We start from the raw sequence: 25,028 nt of genomic DNA, 5'->3' as shown, positions 1-25,028 counted from the left end.
TTGAAAGCAAACTAATTTTCCTTATTCTTTTTAAGTTCTCATAATAGGCTCTTAAAAAATGTGTCGGCCCTAGTCATTAGGCCTGGGTATCTAAAGGTTATAAAAGCAATGGAATGTGTGTATATTCCTGGGTTTCCTATGGCCCTAGATGGTATGTGAGTGGTAGGGGTTCCCCCAAAATAAAGCCAATGCTATTATAACCATGCAGGATCTCAGTTAGCCCAGACGAATGTACCAAAATCTCTACTGTTAAAAACAAAATGAAACAAAAAAACCCTGCCCTGATTTTACTGTGATTGTGCACTTGCTTCTGAAGTTCCACTCATCTTCAGTTACAAAGATCATCTTGCTTCTCTAGCAAATTCTCAAACCTTAATATGTAAGATTTATTTAGCACTCTTCTTAAAAATGGAGATTTCCTAAAAAAAAATATCTTCAATAGATGGAAGTGGAGCCCAGAAATCAGGGTTTTTAACCTTCTGAAAAGGTCTTAACCTAAAACCCTTTAGGTTTTACAGCCCTTCAGGAAATTGGTTGATGCTGTGGGGTTGATGATAACAGTTGCTGAAATAGTCATGACTTGCAATTCTGCACAACTTGAGTCAAATTGGTCCAATCTCTCACAACCCTGGCTCCTCTTAGACTCATCTGGCAAGCTTTTAAAAACAGTTATCCCCAAAGATTCTGCTTTATTTGGTCCAGGATGGAGCTTTGGTATTTTTTAAAGCTACCATATATACAAATCAAGTATCACTGATAGGCTAAGGGTGTTAGCTCTCAGAAAGGATTAACCTACCCACGGAGGTAATAATAAGGCCTAACCTCCTAAAATGAAAATACTGCCACAGATGCAATCACAATGTAAGGTGGTCAAGGGACAGTAGGGTAGTGCAGCATGGAGAACAGAGTCAATGATTCTGTAAGATCTTTCTACGTTAATACATAGCAACCACACTAGAGGGAGTGAGGATTTGACAATGTGGGTAACTGTTGAACCACTGTGTTGTACATTTGAAACCAAAATAAGATTGTATATTAACGATACTTCAATAAAAAAAAAAAAAAGAAAGAAAACACTGCCACAGAGACTTAGCAAAGCTAAAACCCATCTCAATGTCTTATTCTCAATCTGTTTCAGACCCAACACACCCAAGTGGGCTTTTATTGTTATAGCACAAAATATCAAGCCCTTCCCTTTGGTTTTCATCTGGATGATTTAGTAGTTCTATTACAAAAGCAACTCCATTTTAATTACAGTATTTGAATCATAAACAAAACCAAAAAAGATGCAGAAGGAATAGTCCTTTAATCAAAACTGTAAAATGGAACAGTTTCTGGCTGCAGATGAAAGCAAACTGAAATATTAAGAGTAAGCTCTCCAACCCTTTGATCCCTGCCTCTTTCCCATAAGAGCGGCACTGCGCACTTTTTCAATCAAGGAGTTTGACAACCTGAGGAAACCCAGAGTGCATGACTTATTGAGCATATACTGTAGGCACGGTGCTCTGCAGGCTGGCAGTTTGCTTGTTTCAAGCTGACGAGAGAGCACTACACATTAGTGAAGAAGTTTTTTGGGTCACTTTTCATTAACTAAGCTTTAGAGTTGGGGAACATTCCAATTGTATTGGCAAAGCTGTCACTGGGGGTTCCAGTGTGACCTCACTCTGTCATTCTCCAAGTCCTCAAATACTAATGAAGAGGTTACTTTTTAAAAACAAAGCACAAATGTGCAATACAAACATTACAAGGTTCTCCCTGATGTTGCCGGGGATGATGGAGCCTTCAGAGTCGTGGCTCCGCTGGGGAACTCCCATCACGTGAATTCTAACCCTGTACATGCCAGTTCTTCATGATGACCACTTTATAAACTGGAATGTTTCTTGGATAGAATGCCAAAGCTGTTAAATTATTCAGTGTTTTAGACACAGTGAAGTGTACTGAAAAGAACCTGGGCTTTGGTGACAGAGAAACAAGGATTTGGATTTTAACTTAAATCCTTATATGTGGCCTTGGTCAGGTGACATCACTGCTCTGGGAATCAGTTTCCTAATTTATGGAACAGGGGCAATAACATCTATTTTGTATGGAGAAGACTGTAAAATGTTTCTCACAGCTGCTGACAACAAAGGGGAGCTTGAATAAGTAGTCACTACATAACCCACAGAAGGGCAACCTGACTCTCCTAGGATTTCTACCATGCGCCTTTCTTGAGGTTATATAAGGACAACAGGAAACTAACTTTTATGCACCAGTGTGGCCTCAATTCCATCAACTTTCTGAAAGGTAGGTATTACTGCCCCGTTTTTATAAAAATTTTAAAAACAACAAAGGATCTTAGATATCATGTGAAGTTTCTGACATGTAATTTTGTTGATAATAAAATATGAAAAGTCCTGTGCTTCTCCCTCTGCCCTGCCTGCCAGAAAAATCAGAGTGAATATTTGTGCTCGGTGTATATTTGCAACTCTATTAGCAGTAGTGGTTAGTGGATTTGTTTCCTAATTTTCTGTTTATTTCATTAATCATATTTTAAATTGGCTATAAGCCACCACAAATACAGAGTTCTTAGCTGGCTAGTAACAGCAATGGCCAGGATTCATGTCACCTGATTCCAGATTAGGGACCGTCACACTTATTACGGAAATGGCATATAATTCTCACAAGAATATACAGTGAAGCCATAACTTACTGCACAGGTCCTTTGTCTTGGAAAGGAGCAAACATATTAGCCTTCTATTTGAGAGGACAGAATACAGAAGAATTAGTGCCCCTATTTCTAAAATGGGGACAATATCTATTTCTTAACATTGTTATAAAGATTCAGAGATAATATTTGAAAAAAGTATTCAAGAATATTTGAAAAGTCTGAAATATTGACCCATGAAGATATAAGTGCAGTTCTATTAACCAGAAGTAACAAAACTCAAATGCATAACTCGTAGACAAGATTTGGAAATCACTTATCCCTCTAACTCTATGCACTGATGTAAAATTCTGCTCCACGCTGAGCCAGGGTATACATTCACTGCCCTTCTTTCATGTCACTGGGCAGATGGAAATCTGGCAAACTAGTCAACGATCTCTAAATTCTTACTGTAAGCATGTCTACTGCAAATACAGAACTCTATCAGGAGCACATGCATATGAAGATTTCAGGTTTAGTAAACTGATACACTAGCCTACCCAGAGAACTATAACAAAATCACGTGTCTGTTGTAAAACAGCAAGCTTCCCCATGTTTCATAGGCACCAGTGTGGCATCCAGAATGTAGCCAGATAAAGCATAAAATGTTCATTTGTCCTCAAGTGGTGTCCAGGAATGCACACTGTAGATCCCCATAAGCACACCCAAGAACAATGGATCAGAGAGATTTCCTTGGAAGAAATGCTGTAGTGCAGAGGGGGAAGCTTTGGAAAGACACTAGGATTTGAAGGCTGGCTCTGCCATTTACCAATTATATTACATGGGGCAACATACTGAACATCTGAAACACATATGCGTCCGCTGACAAATGAGGGAAATACTTCTAATTTATATGAGCGTTGTAAGCAGGGGTAATATTCAGACAACTATCATTAAATATGGTTGGGCACCAAATAGAAAGGACTTAATAGCTATTCTGGTGCTATAGCAATTAAATATAACCCTGTTTGAGTGATTAAATTATGAGGGTGCCTAGCTTGATCCTGGATCATGGGAAGTGCTCAAACATATAAAATGCATTAAATGAAGCAAACATACATTGCACAACAATGTGTAATGAACAACTTATAAGCAGTTAGGCATCAAATATCTACACTCTCCAACTATGCTCTTTCACTTGTGTTGAGCTTGGAGTCCAATGCTTATTAAATGGCTGTTAGATGAACATGATGACTCACAACTGAGATAGTCCTCAAAAAATTCCAGACTCAAAAATACTTAAAGTGATCTTTCTAGGAATTTTATTATGCATAAAGTTATTTATAATTTTTATGTCATCTTAATGTAATGACATACTTATTACTATGAAATATTCTTCTTTATCTCTTGTAATACTTTTGTCTTAAAGTTTAATTTGTCTAATATTAACATAGCCACTCTAAACTTACACTGTTTCCATGGCATATCTTTTCTGATCAATTTATTAAAACTTAATCTGTATTTATATTAAAGATTATCTCTTAACAGAATATAGTTCTGTTTTTAATTCATTCTGATAAATTCTGCTTTTTAATTAAAGTATTTAGTCCATTAACATTTCATGTAATTACTGATATGGTCAAGTTTTGAGCTACAATTTTATTATTTGTTTTCTGCTTGCCCCCTCTGTGTCTTGCCCTCTGATACTTCTTTCCTGCATTCTTTTAGGATCATTTTAAATATTTTTAAGATTCCAATTTATCTGTTGTATTTTCATGGGTAGTTCTAAGCATTAAAATACACATTTTTGACCTGTATTTAAGAATTAGCCACCATGAGAAATTTTATTTTCATACCCCCTAATATATAATTTCAAAACCACTCAACTGTGTGAGTTTATTTACCATGCATTCCCATTATTTATGCTATATTTGCCATATGTACTACAACTATACCCAGCACATTATAAATACCACAAAGTAGTCTTATAATTTTGGTTTTAAAAAGTTCTATGCCTTTTAAGACACTAAAATGAAAATATACTCTCTTATATTTACTATTTCTAATATACATGGATTTCTGGATTAACAGTTTGTTTTTTTCCCAAACTTTAAAAATGTCTTTTTACTTTTTCCAGCCTTGGTAGTTACTGATGAAAAATCAGTGCTTATTTAAAGCATTGTTTCCTAGAAGGTAATGTGTCATTTTTCTCTGGGTACTGTCAAGATTTTCTCTTTATTGTTAGAGTATAACAGTTTGAAAAAGATGTACCTAGACATGGTTTTATTCCAATTTATCCTATTTGGGGCTTGCTGGAGTTTCTTGATCTGTAAATGTATGCATTTCACCAAACTTGAAAATTTGGAGCTGTGATTTTTTTCAAATATGTTTCTCCTGTTCTCTTTCTCTGCTCCTCTGAGACTACAATTACACATATGTTAGACATTTTTATTTTTGTCACACAGGTCCCTCAGGTTCTGTTCACTTTTTTCTATTCAGTTTTTTTCTTAAATATTTTTTTGTCTGTTCTTCAGAAAGAAAATTTCCATTTATTTATCTTTAGGTTCACTGACACCTTCTTCTGTTACTTCCAATGGATGTAAGCTCACATAGTGAATTTTTATTTCAAATACTGTATTTTTCAGTTCTAGAATTTCCATTTGGTTCTTTTTCTTTAGTTTCTTCCTACTATATTTTTATTCATTGCAAGTATACTTTTCTGTCCTTCATTGAGTATGGTTAAAATAGCTGCTTTAAAATCTTAGCTAATTCCTTTATCTGGATCATCTTGTAATTAGTCTCAGATGATTGCCTTTTCTCTTCAGAAGGGGTTATAGTTTCTTGGTTCCTCATATGATTTGTAACTTCAGGTTGCATCATGTGAATGCATGAATATGAATGTTATGGTGTAAAGACTTTGAAATCAGTTCTTTGAAAACCACTGATTTATTTGTTTTTGCAGGCAATTAATTTGGTTATACTCAAATTGAAAACTACTTTTTGGGTGGCACTCAAATCTCAGTTCTGTTCTTTTATCTTTAGCTGTGCTGTTTTGTGTCTGCCACAGGAATGTGTGGTTCAGGGGTCAGTCAAAAATTTGGATAGTGCTTATGCACAGAACTGGGAGTTTCCCCAGTCTGCCTCTTTCCTTTGCAGGATTCTAGCTTCATTTTTCCAGTGGTTGTGGTTGCCCTAACCCTTTTCTTTAAAAAGACTGTGGTTTTTCTATTAGAATCAGCCACCCCAAGTAACATTAACTTAAGTATGCCTTCAAAAATTTTAAAACAAACTCACTCTACTCTCTGTCCCTGTTTCCAAGTTTTGAATCTCAATTACCCTCTAAAATCTGCCTGGTTATTTTCATTCTCTAGGGTCTTCCGTGTAAATTTTTTCTCCCTTACTCAATAGTTGTTATGTGTGAGAATTTCAGATCCAGTTGATCTTACTTAACCTCACTAGAAGTGAAAACAAGTAGAAACATTTAGAAAATATTCCTTTGCATTTCCTAGTTCCTCTCCTCAAAATACTTAACCTCAACTCATTACCTCATCTAGAGATCTTTGGTTTTGATTTTAAGTAGAAACATAAATCAGACTCAGAGCTTCCTTGATCATTTTGCCAAGTACATGAGAAGATTTGGAATGAAAGCACAGCATAAAGTTAAATGATAAAATGATAAAACATCAATCAGATCTGGCTCTTAGTGGCAGCATTTAATCTCAAAGCAATGAGGCTTAGACAGGATCTGACTACCAAAGATTTTCTACATGCCTTTGTCACATTATTTACATTACCTTATTTTTTTATTTGTTTCAGATATTTCTATATTTGCCTCATTGAAAACAGCAATAGGTAGTATCCTAAAAGAAACAGAATATTAAAAAATAATATCCTTAAATACCTACCCAAGATTGGTAAGTGCACATATCCATCTAATAATAATAATCCATATTTCTTGGGAGCTTCTGCATGCCAGGTACCTTGCTAATCATTTTATATAAATTGTTATTTAATCCTTCATAACCATTCTATGAGGTAGTTCCTATAATTAGCCTCATTTTATGGAGAAGAAACCAGAGTTCAGAGAGGTTAAGTGAATTAAGTGAGATCACACAGCAAACAGCAGAAATCTGAATTAGTCCTCTTTAAGAGGAGAAACAGCAGACAGCAGGTATTTGGAGTCATGAAGCATGTACCCTTTACAATTAGGAAAGAAAAGTCTTTCTAGTCAAAGAGGAATAAGTGGAGATTCTAAAACTCCACTTATAGTTATAGTCTACCATTCCTCTTTTCACTAACTACTAATACTGAAATTCCCCTTGTTCATATATGTATGTGTGTGTATGTACATATTATATTGACAGCTTTCCTGTTAAAGAAAGACTTAGTTCAGGGTTTAAAATCATTAACCAGAACAATAACACAAGGATCAAATAATTCCATGCAAAGACCCACGGTAAAGAAGCACATATTACCAGTGCTCCACTTTACCTTATTCATTTAGTGTCCTCAAACCTTCTCTATTTTTGAGGTGAACTCTCTAGACAGGCAGGTGATTCACCAGAGAGAAATCAGGCATGCTAAGAATTGAAGATGCCGGCTTTGTCCCACCACAAGCTGCATTTGGCGAGGACTTCCAGAGACAGAAATGAATGTGTCATTGTCCTACAAATTTTAGGAGCAATCCTACCCAATTTTGTAAACTTTGCATAAACCCATGAGTTCCAAGACACTATAGAATGAAAAAGGAAGGCAGGGCCAATGGTAAGTGGGCAGATAACATAAAGTGGAAACAGGAGACTGGTCTTGACTGGAGCAAGAAAGGGAGTCTAGTACCTTTGAGTTCTGGTACATGGGGCTGTTCAGTATTTTTATTTATAGCACATGCTAAATTGTTTGCTGGGACCTCAGAATGGGACATATGGTTAAGGGAGTAAAGATGAGATGGAGTGATAGGAAAGGAGAGGAGTATATACATGAGTTCTAGGGATGGGTTAAAGGAACACAGTCCACTGACAACATGCTGGGGAAATTTTGCCACGTTAACACATTTATCTTCCTTTATCGCTGTTTTTTTAAATGCATATTCAACTTATCTAGTGAAACCACTCAAAGGCATATAAAGTAAGTGATTATTCTGCCCTCTCTTCAAGTGTTTTATAAGAATTGCCCTTCACTGTCCCAAGGTTTGCCACTAGGACTTCCTATGGCCAAGAACAATCCCATGTCATTTTAGGAAATATGTTGCATATCAGAAACATCCTCCTGCTGCTATTAATTTCATTTCAATTCCACAATCATTCTGAAAGCCATGCAAAGCATAACAACTTGACTTTGTAACTGTTTAACCTTACTCTTTATACATAAAAATTATTAAATATGTGTAACTGTCTGGTGAGGGGAGAATCATATAATAGCATGTCAATCAGGAACAGTTAAGCTGAATTTCATGGAAAGGAAAGGTAATGCTTTCTTCAAAAAAGTGAATTCATCACTCCTTTATCTAACTGACATAATATTTATACCTAGTTTTAAAATGGCAGCCACAAATAGAAGTTGAAAGAGGGTAAAGTCTCCAAGGGAAACGAGCCCTGAAATTTTACCATTAAAAAAGTTCTATTTAATATATACATAGGAATGTTACTACTATTATAAGGATGTCCACAGCAGATCAATTATACCTAAATCTATTTTAAAAAAGGAGGGAAACATCACCTCTCCAACTACCACTACCTCCTCAGAGTGATAAGTGGCAGGACGCACAGAGCTTTTATAGAGGGTCTGGGCAGGCAGGTAATCTTGGATACCTACATCATGAACAAGAAATTCAGATGATCATTTCAGCACTGACTTTAGCAACTCTAGGTACAACTTCACCCCATTAGAGCTCTAATACTTAAATATCATCCTTTGTGTGTCATCCCACAGATGAGTTTTGGGTTGGTTTCTAACAATAAAACACACAAACAAGGTAGAAAGGGAATGTTATGATAGAAAGTGGAAGTTATGAATACCACTATAAATGTGTTATACAGTGTCTTTGAATTTAGGTGATAATAAACATGTCTCTACACACAGAAGTTAGACTTTTCAGAGCCACTAAACTGAATCATCTAATTTTTCTAAGTATTTATAATAATGTGGCTGCTCTGCACTGCAATAAACACTGGATTTTCAAATGAACAAATGAAGTACTTGATAATTCCTTATAAATGAGACTGAAGCAAAGGGCATTCAACAAGGAGGCTGTGACCCAAAGAGGATGGGTGAAATACCATCCCCCTCCAATCCCCTGAAAATGAAAAGACAGAATCAGATGGCCTCTACATTTTCTGCTTATGGCTGGAAACGCAGCTGAAGCCTCACAATGAAATTAAAGGGGACTGTTGCTAATTTGGGTTGTGACAAAGTAATCTATCATACTGTTCAGGCCACATGAGGACACTATCATTTTGTTCCTCTAGATAGTAAATCTAAGGATGTAGCCAAATAGCATAGGGAGACAATTTTGCATAGCAGTTCAGAACGTAAGTTTGAATCCTGAGCTTTACCAACCAAACAAGTGTATAATCTACCCTAGCTATCCATCTTTATGCTCATTCTCCTCACTGGTAAAAATGGGGATAACTTTGCCTTCCTCATAGAGTTATGAGGGAATCAGTTTACTCAAAGGGTCTGGCACATGGTCACAATTCAATAAAGTAGTTACCATCACCTTTTAAAAAGACATTATTATTATTATTATTATCTTAACAGCAATCTCATTTTCATTCAAAGTAAAAAATGATAGTCACTACATTGTTTGGTAATTACTTTCATTCACTTAAACTATTTACTGAATATGTAGTAAGTTCCAGGTACTAGAATGGGGGGCTGGGATACTAAAGTAATCAAAATCAAACACTATCTATGACTCTTTGAAGCTATTAGAGAAATAGACACAAGTCAAAGATGCCCACTGTTAGTATATCTTTTACAGCTGAGGGAAGGGCACTAAAGGAAAGGAGTTCATCCTAAGAGATACTAAAACAAAGGAAGTGAATTAAACCTGAGACCTGACAGATGAGATGGGTTAAACAAGGGTAGAAGGATGGCTTTGTAGGAAGAGAGAAACAACGTTTGAAGGCATAGAGTATAGACTGTCTTCATTATTATTGAAAGTTTGTGCAAAACTGTCCATTGAAGAGTTCAATCTAATTGAACAACTATGCATCCAATGCCTACTGTGAGCCAGGCCCTGTGCCGAGCCCTGGTCACAACAATAAGCAAGGCAGATACAATCCATGCCCTTACCCTTACCTCCCAATATTTACTCTTTGTTTGAAAAACACACTAAAGGCAAAATTTGCTTTGTAATCAATCAATTCCACCTTTATTATTTTCATCCCAAAGAGACTCCACCTGCATGGAAAAACCATAGGGCTTTCCCTGGTCAGACAAGAGATGCTCCATAGGCCAAATAATTCCCTTTCTGCCTTACAGGCCAGGAAACCTACAACCAAATTTAGTACATTCCGTGGCCCTACCAATTTGTACTAGGATATATGGTCATGTTTCTGTTTTATGGTTAATTGTCCTATTACTTGCACACTACCTTTAATGTAGTAAACAGCCTCAAGTTCTTTGGGAAGTTGGTAGAAGAGGGAAAGAAAGCGAAAGTGAAAGGAACATACGGGCAAGTTTCTTGAGGTCTAGGGATTGTCCAGTGTCCCACCTAACACAGGAGCTGAATGGAAAGCATTTAATAACTTCTGACTGGTGAATGGATAAATGAAGAATACAAAGATTTCCTGGCTTTGGATTCAGCTATGGGAGAAATAGTGAAACTTGCTGCCTTCACTCTAATCTCTAGTCTGAGAAAGAGAACTCAAAAAAGTAGTTGAAAGTTGAGCTGTAAAGTAGCTCAGTAACCAAACAGAAGAATCATGGAGACCACAAGAAGAGAGAGGCAAAAGGACTTTAGGGAATCCTTAGAGATTAATTTCAAGGAATGAGGTCCTTTTAAGAGAACATTTCTCTTTCTTATTCCTGCACTAAATAAAACAAGAGAAATGTCATCGTTTTAACTGACGTCTATATAACAGAAAAATATTAAGCGTCTTTATGACAAAATGGAAATAAATTTGCATCTTTATTTCCTGACGTTTTCTCAGTTATTTGGAAAAGAACTGTTGGTCCTTTTGTTTCAAAACTCCATGTTAGGAAAACCAAACTATAATATAATCTATGTGGTTAACTACCAGAAGAGGGGGAATAAATTTAGAAGTTTAGAAGACACTTTATGAATATGAGACCCTATAGAGTTATGTCTTGTCCATTGTCAAATCTATCCAATTCACAAAATAACAACAGATGTTACATTTAAGGAGGTATTAAAACATTTCATCCTTGTCATTAGATAAGAGAGACTTCCTGAATTAATCTCCAATTACGAACTGTCTGTTGACATGCTAAGACAGCAGTAAATAATGTACAGCTTGCTTCTAGTTGCTAGCTAAGACTAGTTTCATGATATTGCAGTTCTTTGACAGGTACAAAATTATTTCTGCAATTTCCTAAGATTAAATCATTTCTCTATTCCTAAGAAACTCTTCAGTGCTAATAAGTATATCACTTCCCCAACTACTGGATATACTAAAAAGAAAATAATATTAAGTATTAAGTGATGGTACTTGAGGAAATAGTTAAAAAGGAAAACTCAGAAAACAAAATTGTGTAGATAGATAATGCGATTTTCAAACTGTGGTGAGAGAAGGAGTTGCAGCTGACTAACGTGTTTTTAAAAGGTGATTTTTAAAAAGTGATTCCTTTAAACAATTAACAAAATGTGAGAGTTCCTCTCATGGTTCTCAACTTTATACAGTAGTAACTTCTAGGAGAGCCAATTTCTTCAGCACCAAGATACATCCTGAATCTCCAAATACGGCAGTTCAAAAAACTCTTGGAAAGTGTTCTTATACAATCTTCACTAATTACTCTGGCATTACTAATGTAGACTCTAAAAGGATGAATGAAAACTAACCAATTACAGAGCAAAGTAGAGAAGAGAGAACACTGAATAAAAAGACCCAGCAGAGTTCCATTGTATCCCCACCACATAACTGGCTCTGAGACTTAGATCATATTTATAATAAAAATAATAACCATAAAAAAATAACCATTACATAGCACTTAGCATGCCAAGGGCTCTCCATACATTATCTAATGTAATCCTTGTAACAGCCTGTGAAGGTGACACTCGTGTGATGCCATGCTGGAGAAAACAGTTCAGGAGCTGGTCTGAGACCACTCAGCTGCCCTGAGCAGTGCGGTCGGGATTCAAACACAAGACTCTTCAACACCAGAGCCCAGCTCACCCACTCTGCAGATAAGTTCAGTAACTTCCTAGGATGATCTAAAAGACTAAAGCACTAGTGTGCTAAGATTATAAAGCAAGATAGGATAATGGGAAAAGTTCAGGTTTTGAAGTGACTTTGTGGTCCAGGAGAGTAGCTTCTCCTCTAAGCCTCAGATTCTTAGTAACACTACTTACTTACAGGCAGTCCTAAGGGCTGGAGGCACTAGAGCCTCCTGCCAAGAGTAACAACATTTACACGATGCTTACTATGTGTCAGCACTAAGCATTTTCACATGTTAAAATCATGCAATCTTCACAATGACCTTAAGAATACTATTATTTTTATACCCATTTTACAGATGAAACAAAGGCAAAGAAAATTACTAGACTTAAATCACAGAGCTACCCGATCTGGGATTCCAATTCAGATGATCTGACTCACTCCACAAACCATACGTATTGGACACAAACTTATGCATGAAGGACCTCTGCTCTTTCCTAAAGGCTATGTCAGTCTCTCACCCAGACTTTAAGATAAACTCGGCAGATGAAACAATCCATACATATATTCCGAAGGCCTGTCCACTTCTGGCATTCAGTAACTTCTATAGGAACTAGCTAGAGAGATATATACATCTCATAGATCATATATAAATGGCTAGAACTTTCTTTTTCCTCTGTTTCCTGGCTGATTGCTCCCTTCCTGTTAATACCATGTTACTTCACATTTACTAATAAAAACACTGAGTCTCCATACAAGTTGCTTTTCCTGATTTCAATCTCGGAGAAATTCAGTCCTTCATTCATTTCTTAAATTATTTCAAAAATTTATTTAATCCAATATGTAAAAATATTATCTCAATGTAATAAATATTAATAAGCCATTTTGCATTTTTTATATGAAGTACTCAAAATTCTCAATATGTTTTACATTTATGGCCCATATCAAATCAGACTAATTTGATTAGTGCTTAGTAGCCACATGTTGCTAGTGGCTACCATATGGGACAACACAGACCCAGAGTGACTGGCTTGTGGGAAGTCCTCATTGTTGGTATTTCTAGGTCTCTTTCCTTGGGCTAGTCAAATTACCCAGAATTCAATCTCCTGCCTCAGGTGTATAAACCTGGCTGTGATTGTTCTAGGATCTAAGTGAGAAAGAATGGGGGCCCCAATATGTAGACCTTGACTTAATCCCCGTTTTCATCATCACATTCCTGTCCTCACCCATGCCTAGTGACCCTCATCACAGATCCTGTGACTCACCCCCACCAGTCTTCCTCTTGGTGGGGTACAGGTGGAGGTAGGATTAGAGGGGCAGCTCCCAGGCTATGCAAAGTATGCAAAGACTCTAGGGATCTAATAAGTATTTATTATTTTTTCAACATTTTAAAAATATTCACTCTCACTCTCATAGACTTACATTGCCACTATTCCTGACCCTTTTTGGAATCTCGGTTTAGATACCACCTTGTCTTCCTTTTGTCTCTCTTCTAAACCAGCCTCTGGCTTTTTAAGGCAACTTCTATAATTTATAATTATATCCTGTTGTCTTCTCTATTGTTTTTGTTCACAATTCCTCTCCTTTCTTAAGTTAAACTTTTTATTTTGAGAAAATTGTAGATTCACATGCAAGTTAGAAAAAATACAGAGATATTCCATATACCTTTTACCCATTTTCCCCCAATGGTAATAATATCTTGCAAATATATTGTACAATAACACAACTGGGATACTGATATTGATACAGTCAGAGACAATATTTTCATCACCACAAGGGTACCCTAACTGCACTTTCATAGCCACACCCATTTTCCTCTCACCCTACCCTTCCTTAACCCTTGACAATCCCAAATCTGTACTCCATTTCTGTATTTTGTCATTTCAAGACTGTTCTATAAATGGAATCATGCAGTATGTAATCTTTTGGGATTGACTTTTTTTTTCTTTCCTCAGTCTAAATCCCTAAAGATTCAGCCAAGTAGGTTGTATGTAGCTGATTAGTAGTCCATTGTGAATATACCACAGTTTGTTTAACCATTCATTCAATGAAAGACATGTAGGTTGTTTCCAGTTTGTGGTTATTATGAATAAAACTGCCATGAACATTCATGTACAGATTTTTTGTGCAAACATAAATTTTCATTTCTTGGGATAAATGCCCAAGAGTACAATAAGTGCATGCTTAATTTTCTAAGAAACTGCCAAACTATTTTCCAGAGTGACTGTATCATTTTATATTCCCACCAGCAATATATGAGTAATCTAGCTTCTCTGCATCTTTACCAGCATTTGTTGTTACCACTATTTTTTATTTCAGCCGTCCTAATAGGCACATAGTGATATATCAGTGTGGTTTTCATTTGCATTCCCCTGATAGTTTATAATGTTGAACATCTTTTCATGTGCTTATTTGCAATCTGTATAACCTCTTCAGTGAAACGTCTGTTTGTGACTTTTGCTAATTTTTTAATTGGATTGTTTGGAAGATCTTTATATATTCTGAATGCCAGTCCTTTCTCAGATATGTGGTTTTCAAATATTGTCTACCAGTTTGTAGCTTGTCTTTTCATCTTAATAGAATCCTTACAAGAGCAAAATTTTAAATCTGATGAAGTCCAATATATCATTTTCTTCCTTTCATGGATTGTGTTTCATTGTCAAGTCTAAGAATTATGCCTAGTCCCAGATTCCAAACTAAAAGCATTATAGTTTTATACTGTGTTTGTTTTACATTGTTTGTATGAGTTAACTTTTATATAAGGTGTGAGACTTGTTTTAGGTTCACTTTTTGCCAACTGTTCCTTGACCACTTCTTGATCTTTTCTCCAAAATAGTTCTATTTTGGGGGTTCCCTATCCTGATCAATTGATGTATCTAACTTCATGAATATCCCACACAGTAGCTTTTTATTTTGATTTATTTTTATTATTTACTACATAATAAGTCTTAAAATCAGGTAAACTGATTCCTCCCACTTTATTTTTCTTTTTCAGTATTGTTTTATGTGCTCTAGTTCCCCTATTTCCATGTAAATTTTAGAATAATCATGTCTATAGAAGAAAAATCATGCTGGGCTTTTGGTAGAAACTGCAGAAAATCTGTACATCAGTTTGGGGAGATTTGGTATCCTGACGATGCTGAGACTTCCAAATCATGAACACAGTATGTCTTTCCACTTACTTAGATTTTCTTTAGTTTCTTCCATCAACATTCTATCATTTTAGGCATACAAGTTCTGCAAATGTTTTATCAGACTTATACGTAAGTATTTCATAATTTTGAGCCACTATAAATTGTATTTTTAATTATGGTGTCCATATGTTCATTGCTAGTATATGGAAATATAGTTGATTTTTAAGTCAATTATCTTATATTCTACAACTTGTTGAACTCATTAGTTTTAAGAAGCTTTTTTTAGATCACTTAGGATTTTCAAAGTAGAAGATCATGTCATCAACAGTAGTGACAGTTTTCTTTCTTCCTTTCTCTCTGTATGTCTTTTATTTTCTTTTATTACCTATTGAATTGACAAGGATTTCTTGCACTATGTTGAATAGCAGTGGCAATAATAAACAGCCCTGCCTTATTTAACAAACTTAGGAAGAAAGCATTTAGTCATTCATCATTAAGTATGCTGTTAGCTGTGGGTAATAAAAAATGTTCTTTATCAAGTTGAGGAAGCTCCCCTCTATTTCCATTTTTCTAAGAGTTTTTATCATAAATCAATGTTGAATTTTGTCAAATGCTTTTTCTGCATCAATTGATAAAACCATGTGATTTTTACCCCTCTTTAGTCTTTTAAAATGGTGGATTACATTGACTGCTTTTTAATATTGAACTGGCCTTACATCCCTGGAATAGACTCCATTTGGTTATAATGTATAAATATTTTTTTTCTTTCATTTGCTAATAGTCTATTTGCTAATATTTTGTTAAGGATGTCTGTGTCTATATTCATGAGCATTATTGGTCTATAATTTTCTTTTTTGTATTGTTTTTGTCTGGCTTTGGTATGTGGTAATACTAACTTCACAAAATTAATTGAGAGTGTTCTCTTGCACTTCCTGGAAAGCTCTGTGTAAAACTGATATTAATTCTTCTTTAAATGTTTGGTAGAATTGTCCGGTAAAATTATCTGGGATTGGAAATTTCTTTTTTGAGAGTTTTTAAATAATGAATTCAATTTCCTTAATAGTTATCTATTTCATATTGAGTGTATTGGGGGAATTTGTGTTTTTGAGGAAGTAGCCCATTTTTTTCTAAGCTATCAAATTTCTGTGTGTAGGGTTGTTCATAGGATCCTTTCTTATTTTATTGATATCTGCAGGGTCTATACTGATATCCTCTATTTCATCCCTTATATTGACAATTTGTGTCTTCTGTTTCCTTGGTCAGTCTTCCAAGATGTTTGTCAATTTTATTAACTTTTTTTAAGTATCAGCTAATTCTGCTTTCTTTGAATTAATGCTTGCCTGATATATTTCTTTTCATCATTTTACCTTCAGTCTGGCTCTACTGAGATACTTGAAGTGAGTTTCTTATAGCCAATATAGAGTTCGGTCATGTTTTTTAAACAGTTCTGTGAATCTCTGTTTTAAGTGGTATACTTAACCATTTAACTTGAAAATAATTATTGACATTTTAGAACTTAACCTAGTATTTTATTTTTGTTTCCTGTTCGTTCTCTCTGGTTTGTATTTTTCTGTTTTCATTTTCCTGTCTTCTTGTAGGCTATCTGAACATATTTTGGAATTCTATTCTGATTTATCTAAAGTGTTTTTGAGTACATCTCTTTGTATAACATCTTTAGTGGTTACTCTAGGTATTACATTATATATTCATAACCTATAAATATAAGATGACTCGTGTCATTTTACCAGTTTGAGTAAAATATATGTCCCTTTAAAATATATGTCCATTTAATATCTCACTTTGTGTTCCTTTAAATCTCCCCACTTATAGTATAATTAGTTTAAGTATATCCATCATTTGCATCCACATTAGCAAGTATTGTAATTTTTCCCTCAATCTTCAAACAGTTTAGAAAACTCAAGAGGAAAAGGGAACCCTGTTGTATTTACCACTAGTTTCACTTACTATGATTTTTCTCCCTTCCTAGTATTCCAAGGTTCCTTTCTTTTTTTTAATCATTTCCTTTCTGTTAGCCATTCTTTTGGAGTAGGTTTATTGGTGACAAACTCTCTTAGTTTTCCTTCAACTGAGAGTATCTTGACTCCCCTTCATACCTGAAAGGTGTTTTCATAGGCTTCTGGGTTGATTCTTGGTTGACTGTTATTTTCATGCAGTACTTGTCTTCAGTTCCTGAGTGTCAGCAGAAACTCAAAAATGAGACATGATTTGAAAGAGCTAAAAAACAACCAGCTGGATCCTACTGAGTTGAAATATCACCAGGCTACAAGAAACTCTGATTCTGTCAGGAATAATGGACGTGTAATAAATAATTACAATTACATGCCCATGTGCAAACATGCAGGTATGAAATGGTCATTGTGCTGAAACACAGAGAGTGAACAGCACTGCTTGCAACAATGCTTTCCAGAAGAGATGTGTGAGCTGGAATTTGAAGGTTGAGTACCTAAAGGGATTCCCAAGTAAAGAGGAAAGCAAGTACCAAAGCCCTGAGAAAGGTGACAATGACACATGTGGGAAATGATATGAACTAATGCCCGCTGAAGTACAGCCCATCTGTAGGAACCAGAGGAGAGGAAGTGAGCCACACACGTAAGAGGGAGACGCCAGGAGCTCTTATTCTCTACTAAGAAATGCAGACTTGATCCTATGGCCTTCTGGGAACTGCCAAACAGATGAAAGTGGTGAATAAAATATTCAACACTACTTTGAATAAGTGAATATAATATTCAGTTGTCACTACCCTTTTACAAGTAGCTTTGCAATGAATCATTAACATAATCTATATCCTAATATGTATCAAAATTTAGTTGATGTAGTGGTAGAAAGTGTTAATGGCCAATAAAAACAGAAACTCAACTGAGTACCCTGCCTTCTACACCATTTTAAACACGCTCCATCCTGCCTGCAGAATGATTTCAGTGTCTCTGTGATCAGTGAATGAAGCAGCATGGAATGAGATCATGGCCAGATGGCAGCACATTAAATGGAGTGTTCTAGCTTTCCTGTAGCTTTGAATTACCTGGCTTTTGTCAGTTTTTGTCAAAACATTAACATTACTAAACGTATATTTTGCATTATTTACTAAATGAAAAATTTCCAGTGCTAGAGCCTGAGAAAAAAATATCAGATTTATGTACAGAGGCCGTCAAGCTCACACTCTGAGCTCCAGAAATGTTCACTGTTCTTCAGAGAAAGGGACTATTCCACTGCCTCCATCCCATTTATTATTCTGACCCTTGCACAGCCACATAATGCTCCATACCTGCTATGAGCACTAGGAGTCTGTTCTAGAATTGAGAGGGAAATTCCTTTCTGGCTTTACATAGATGAGTATCGTGGTTATGATTTTTATCATACTTTTGGTGAAAAATAATTTCAGAAAGGGTATAACAAAAGCAGAATAAAGCATCTCTATGTGATAAAGTAAGTGCTTATTTAAGCACAGCCTTATTTCCTGTTCAGCCCAATTATTAAAAAGGGATATCATATTTAATACTACTGAATTACACACTTAAAAATGGTTAAAATGGCACTTTGTGTTATTTCCATTTTTCCACAATAAAAAAAAGATACTGTCAAATCTGAAAAAAAAAGAAGAGAAAAGAAAAGAAATGAGAGCCACATTTGTGCTGTTTCTCAGAGGCAGACATTGTCCCTGCCTTGGAGGTAAGGAAGGTGACACTCATCTGGGTACATGATCTGCATTAGACTTGATAGTGAGGGGTCTTCAGTTGTGTATGTGGAACTCTTTAGCATTGACTCATCTTTAAAGGAAAGAAATCTTTAGAGTCCGATGACCTTGAAAGAAATGTCACTTTTTTAAAACAAAAAGAGTGTATGAAAGTCTCCCATTGGAAATGACAAAGTGAACTAGAATATTAACAAACAGGGAGTAAAGAGCTAAAACTCACCAAGCTGTTTGGTTGATGCACTTCAAAATGGGGAGACATTTGTTTTCTATTTCTTTGCCATTAAAGATAATTTTCTTTTAATTCCCATTTCTTTTATGGTGTGTCTACTATTTTCTGTTTTGCCTCTATGGGTGCTTTTCTAAAATAAGTTAAATTTACGAGGATAAACTAAAATAGGCATATGTTCCAGCTCCATACTCTATGATGAACTTAATGGTTTGAATGGATTGATGCTTCAGAAACAGCAAATTATTCCCACAACATTCTCATCTTGTGAGAAAATGTCCCATCCAGAAACACTTTCTAATCTTCATAAGAACTGAAATCCCTTCATACCTGAAGACTTGTTAATTAAATTTCAAAGGTTATTATGTCAAGGGAGAACAACACAAACCAAACTTGAAACCTGCTTTTCTGAAATATGCAGAGTGGCAGTATTTAGAATTGGTCTGCATGATGCCCTCCATTCTTTACACATATTTTTATTTCCTCCCATATCTTTCTTGACATCTTTTTCACACTGCCTTGAGGCCTTTCTCATGCAGTTATGCAACAAACTATATCTGAATCATGTTCAAATAAGCAGAGAGACTGGCATTTTCAATAGAAAACATATGGCCTATCAGAAGTGATATCCTGATTTTTTTACCCCTACTTATGACATGAGTTTCCTGAGGACACCATCAAATACATGCAACATGCAATATGATATCCAATAGATGTGTGAAAAAATGCCTAAACTTAAGTAAACATAATTACATGAGTTAGTATCATATTATCATGCACTCGACACTGGATAATTTTAAAAAAGGAGAAGTCCATTACCTTCATTGCAAATTTGTTAGTGATTTTTACTTAAACTCTACTGGTCTTTACCATCTTCTGTTTTCAGTCATTACTTTTATCTAAAAAAAAAAATACCCATTTCTTCATCCATACATACTATATGAAACCTAGATTCTCTTAACAATCCAACAGATTTTTGGATACTTAACTATCCTATTTTAAGTTGTCCTGTTTAGAAGAAATGAAAGTTAAGAATGTGGCAGGAAAGGACAAGCTGTCAGTCAAATAAATAAATTCCTGTTGAAAAAATAACTTAATGCATTGAGTATTAACATTATTTATTAGAATACTTAGAAAGCATCTTTGTTGTCTTTTACTTAGATTCATCCTTGTTCTGGTAATTACATAGCCTAGGGAGAATGACAATTTCAGGATTCCACTGTTGGAAACCTGGCCAGGCTGGGCCACCTCTGGCCTCAAGTGACACAGACATTGCTTCACTCCCTTGCAAAATGCCAACAAATCACCACAAATGAAGGATTTAAGATTCCATGCAGAGCAGCACAGCCAGGAGTCTGAATGTCTAAAAGGGAGGAGACAAGATTTTTAAGTTCTGATCCTAGGTGAGGAATCATCAACTTACTCAATTAAAAAATATATTCAAATAGATGAAAAATTCTTATAAATGAGAAGACTGCTGAATATAGGAATATGAATAATTTGTGACATTTCTGTGCATGAGATATTATTTGCAGAAATTAATGGGGAAGCTGTATGACAAGGAGGATACTGGTTTTCAGGGATGGGCTGAAGCCTTTAGATGAGAGTTACAGTACGGTCTCTGGTTGTATGTTTTAGAGACCACAGGCAAGTCAGATGCTGCAAGGCCTCTCCCATGTTGTACATAACTACCACTGGGCATGCTAGGAAATCCTAGACAGCAGCTCCCAGGACAGCTAGGATTCAGAATCTTTTAAAAGATCATGACTTGTCATATCCTATCCTCAAGGATAACCCCACAGTTGAGTGGGATTATGCTGGGATACACAGAGTTGACACCAGTGAATCTAAGTTTTCTGTAATAACAGGCACCACAAATATCCTACAAGCAGCCAGGATTACAGGAATTCAGCCCCACTGTTGACCAAGTCTGCCTTAGTCAATGCAAAGTTGTAATGAGACCATGTCTAGACAGTATTGATCTCCTACTAGAAAAAAAGAAATTCAGAGTGTGACTTTTCTAGCTTAATCCAAATGACACCCAATTCGAGATCTTTCATTCACACATTGCTAACACTCTTCCTAACCACGGACATTTTATCAACTAGGCAGCCAAGGGCACACATACACTTCTTTTCAAGGTATATATGAAATTTTTGATATTCCAAAAGTCTTCGACATTCAAATAGCAAATAAGTAAGTTACCTAAGCCTATTAAAGAATCCAGAGAAATTAAATGAGTTTTTATGTATCTTTTTTATCTTGCTAGGCAAAGGAGACAGATCTTTATAAAATGAAAGTAGAAATTAAATGCGTTTTATGTGTCTTTTTTACCTTGCTAGACAAAGGAGACACATCTTCAAAAAATGAGAGTCCACATAATCTGAAAGAATGAAAACTCAAATTAACGTGGGCAAAATATCTAAAGGGGAAATGATTAGCCTAAGCCATCTGAAAGATTTCCCATGCATTCTGATGATTTAGGAGAAGAGAAACATCCTTGCAACCTTGCTGTCTGTTCCAGCTGCAAAGACATGGTTTCCTTAAAGCACTTCTTTAAATTGTCAGAAGTGCTAGTAAGAATATACAGTTCCCATTACTCTTATCTCTTGACTGGTCACATCTGTGAGGCAAAATACTATCCAAGAAGCACCGCAGATTTGCATTTGAATGCTCTCTGGTCAGGCATCCCAAAGCCAGGCTGCGAATCAGATCTGCTCCCAGAAAGTCAAGGAGGAACAGAGTATGGTTTAAAATACATGTCAGAAAAGAGTTTAGAAGCTCCTCAGGCAATGTGATGGTGAACTAGGATTGGAAACCTCAGGCTGAAAGGGGAACCTGAAAGATTTCCCTCTGACTCAGGGGACTGAAATGAAGCCATGACTCTGAGGCATTCAGATGGTTCAGAGGGTAGGAAGTACTATAAGGTATGTTTGGTGCCTCACTGAAGAAAAATGAAACAACCACCTTATTATGTTGGAGCAGAAACAAGGTACAAATCTGTCCTGTGGAATAATGTTCAATAAAAACTCATTCCAAAGAGACTTCTGCCACTATAAATAGTTCCTTATAAATGCCACCAAGAGACAGAATTATCATTTCTGTATTCCTAACCAAAACAGCTTTCTTTGCAAGTCTTAGAAACACTTTGCCCTTTACAGCAACCAAAAGAAAGTTCCTTCAGTCTATGAGTTCTTGCTGTGATGGGTTTTGAAGCTTTTGAGCATTTACTCACCAAACTGAAATTCAGAAGGCTAACACAATGATACTTGGATAACTAGAAACCCTATCTATTGACAGCACAGGCTATTTCCCCAAATGAACTAAACATAATTTCTTACAAGCTTAGTAAAACTCCTCCATTTATCTGAAATCAAATGAAGGAAAGCCAATCATGATTTCTCTTTCTCTGTGTTAATGAGAGACACAAGCACACTACGATAAGTGAATAAGAATGACATAGCACACAAGGGTTCTAGGTTGGAGTATGCCATTGTGGCATATTTCCGTGACATATAGTTAATTTACAGGCTACCTCAGTCTTCACACAATGGGGTTAAGGCAAGTAAGTATGTGTATCTTCCCAGTTATCAAAGAGGGAAAGATAGTGGTAAAAAAAATAAAACTTGGATATGCAATTTGAAAGATGTCCTACTTATTTCAAAATAAGGCAAGAGTAGTTGTAATTTAGGGCAATTTTGTTGGAGAAACTTAACTCTCTCTAAGGAAATACGGATCCTACTAAACACTAATAATTTACATAAAGATATAGCATTTGGTAGAATCTTATTCAACCATTCTGATTTGACCAAATGTTAAATTAGCCAGGCATAATGGGAGAAAAATTTCTCTATTGATTGGGTGATTGATTTAAAATATTCATGAACTTAGCAGAAGCCTAAGTAGTAAATTCCAGGAACAAGAAATAAATCACATATATCCACAAAGGCATTCTGTGCAATCTTGGGGAATATTTTTTTAAATAAAATCATTGACACCAGGGCAGGAGAAACCCTACATACCTAAACCCAGAGCATTCTTATCCCTGCCTCTATGGTTATAAAAGCCCAAAGATGAAACCTATCTCTTAAGACTTCCCCAGAATGTGATTCAAAACATTATCTATTTAAAAAATGTTTTCTGCCATTTAATGCCATGTAACAGTTTTTTCCCAATGAGTAACCAAATATGCTTCAGTATTAAATAAATCAGTTCTGTCTTAATGCCTCAAGCAGAGACAGACAGCTAACTATAAGTTACGATCTTCTCTTATAAAAATCCCACTCCAGCTTTATCTTTTCAAATGTAATTAATCTTATCTGGGACTGTCTTCCAAACTTATCTGAAATTTTCCTGAATTCTTCAAAATCAGTACAAGCACTGGAAAATGCATTTCCAGGATGAATATGAAGGGGATAATATTACCATTTCTCTTATTTCTGAATTCAGCTTGGTCTTCATTAGCGCTACACAGCCGCCTTATTATTTGATGTTCTCTGTGACCCTCTGATCATTTTGCCCTAAGGGTGGATATTTGTTCACTAACTATATCACAATTTTATGATCTGCTGGATCTTCTCTGGTATTCTATTCAACATTTGTCCTAAACTATAACTCCATTCTTCTTGACTTCTACTTTTCCAATTTATTGAGCTCACTCTGAACATGATGTTATTTTCAAAGGGAGTCACAATACTTTATTATCAGCTTGGTATTAAAAATGAATTTAATAAGCAATGTATTTAATCAGTTTTTTAAAGTAAACTGAAGATAAATTTTGTTAAAATGTTAGTGTTCCAAGCATTCCATTCCCCAAGGAAATTATTTTGTGTAGATTTTCTTTTCACCCACTTTCTAAGAAAAGAATCAATTTTTTTTTTCTGTGGTGGAGAATTACGTGAATGATAACAAAAATGGAGCTGTCAAATTGGGATAAAATAAGAGAAAAAAATCTAAGTCTGTAGCCTTAATAGAAGTAGTATAGTTATTTGATAGTAAAAAGAAGAAAGACAATGAATTCATAGCTCCTGAGCAGTGCAAAATGAAAGATCACTGGAAAGAGGAGGATTGGGGGGGATTTAAGAACAGCTAACATGCATAGTGAATAAAACAAACTTCCAAGTTCTTAGAGAGACCTGTATAAAATCTAGCATTATTTTCAATGAGTTCATTTGCAATACCATTTTAAGACAGAACCACATGGGACTCTAGTACTTACTTAGGTTGCACAACTAACCTCAAATTGTTGATGTTTATTCATTTTATCTAAACTTTGGTTTCCTTTATATGTCATGAACATATACCAAAAATAAACTTGATCATTCCAAAAATTTTCAAGAGCTTTCACCTGGCATTTAGTGAAGTTCTATGTGTTAATTCACAGGTGATTGTCTCAAACAACCTAAAGAACACTTGACTAATTAACAAATTTACATGAAAACATACTGAAAATAAAGGTGTCTACTTGTTAGTGTCAAATACATAAAAGACACACAGGGAGGCATTGGGTACCACTTAACTCTGCAGTTTTAAAATACTAGCAATATATCTAAAACAAAGGTATAAGAAGAAAATTAAGGATGAACCTTGTAAATTGTATGGTAAGCTTCTTACATAAGATTATGAAGAAAGTCATAAGCACTCATGGCTTTCCTTCTTTGCAATACAGATCACGCAACAGAAAGTGAACATAACCTCAACTGTAATATGGGGGTCTGCCTCACTTTTTTTAATTGAACTATATTATTAAAAATCAATATGGCATAACATAGTATTTACTATTCTCAAAGAACTACATAAGAACCTAAAGCAAAATTAAAGTTTAAGACCCCTAAAACAACAAGACCCTTCTATATGCTGCCTACAAGAGACTCACTTCAAATGCAAAGATATACACAGACTGAAAGTAAAGGGATGGAAAAAGATACTTCATGCAACTAACAGAGAGAAAAAAGCAGGAGTTGCAGTACTTGTATCAGACAAAATAGACTTCAAA

The 25,028-nt window shown here is 35.4% G+C and overlaps 1 protein-coding gene across 14 annotated transcripts in view; it reads right to left on the bottom strand.

Annotated features, from left to right (window-relative positions):
- Positions 1-25,028, bottom strand: part of FHIT (fragile histidine triad diadenosine triphosphatase) — a 1,315,417-nt gene that overhangs the window by 925,281 nt on the left and 365,108 nt on the right. The window lies entirely within an intron of this gene.

Source organism: Manis pentadactyla, chromosome 1, assembly GCF_030020395.1.
Source record: "Manis pentadactyla isolate mManPen7 chromosome 1, mManPen7.hap1, whole genome shotgun sequence".
NCBI lineage: Eukaryota > Metazoa > Chordata > Mammalia > Pholidota > Manidae > Manis > Manis pentadactyla.
This window is presented reverse-complemented; position numbering and strand designations above follow the sequence as displayed.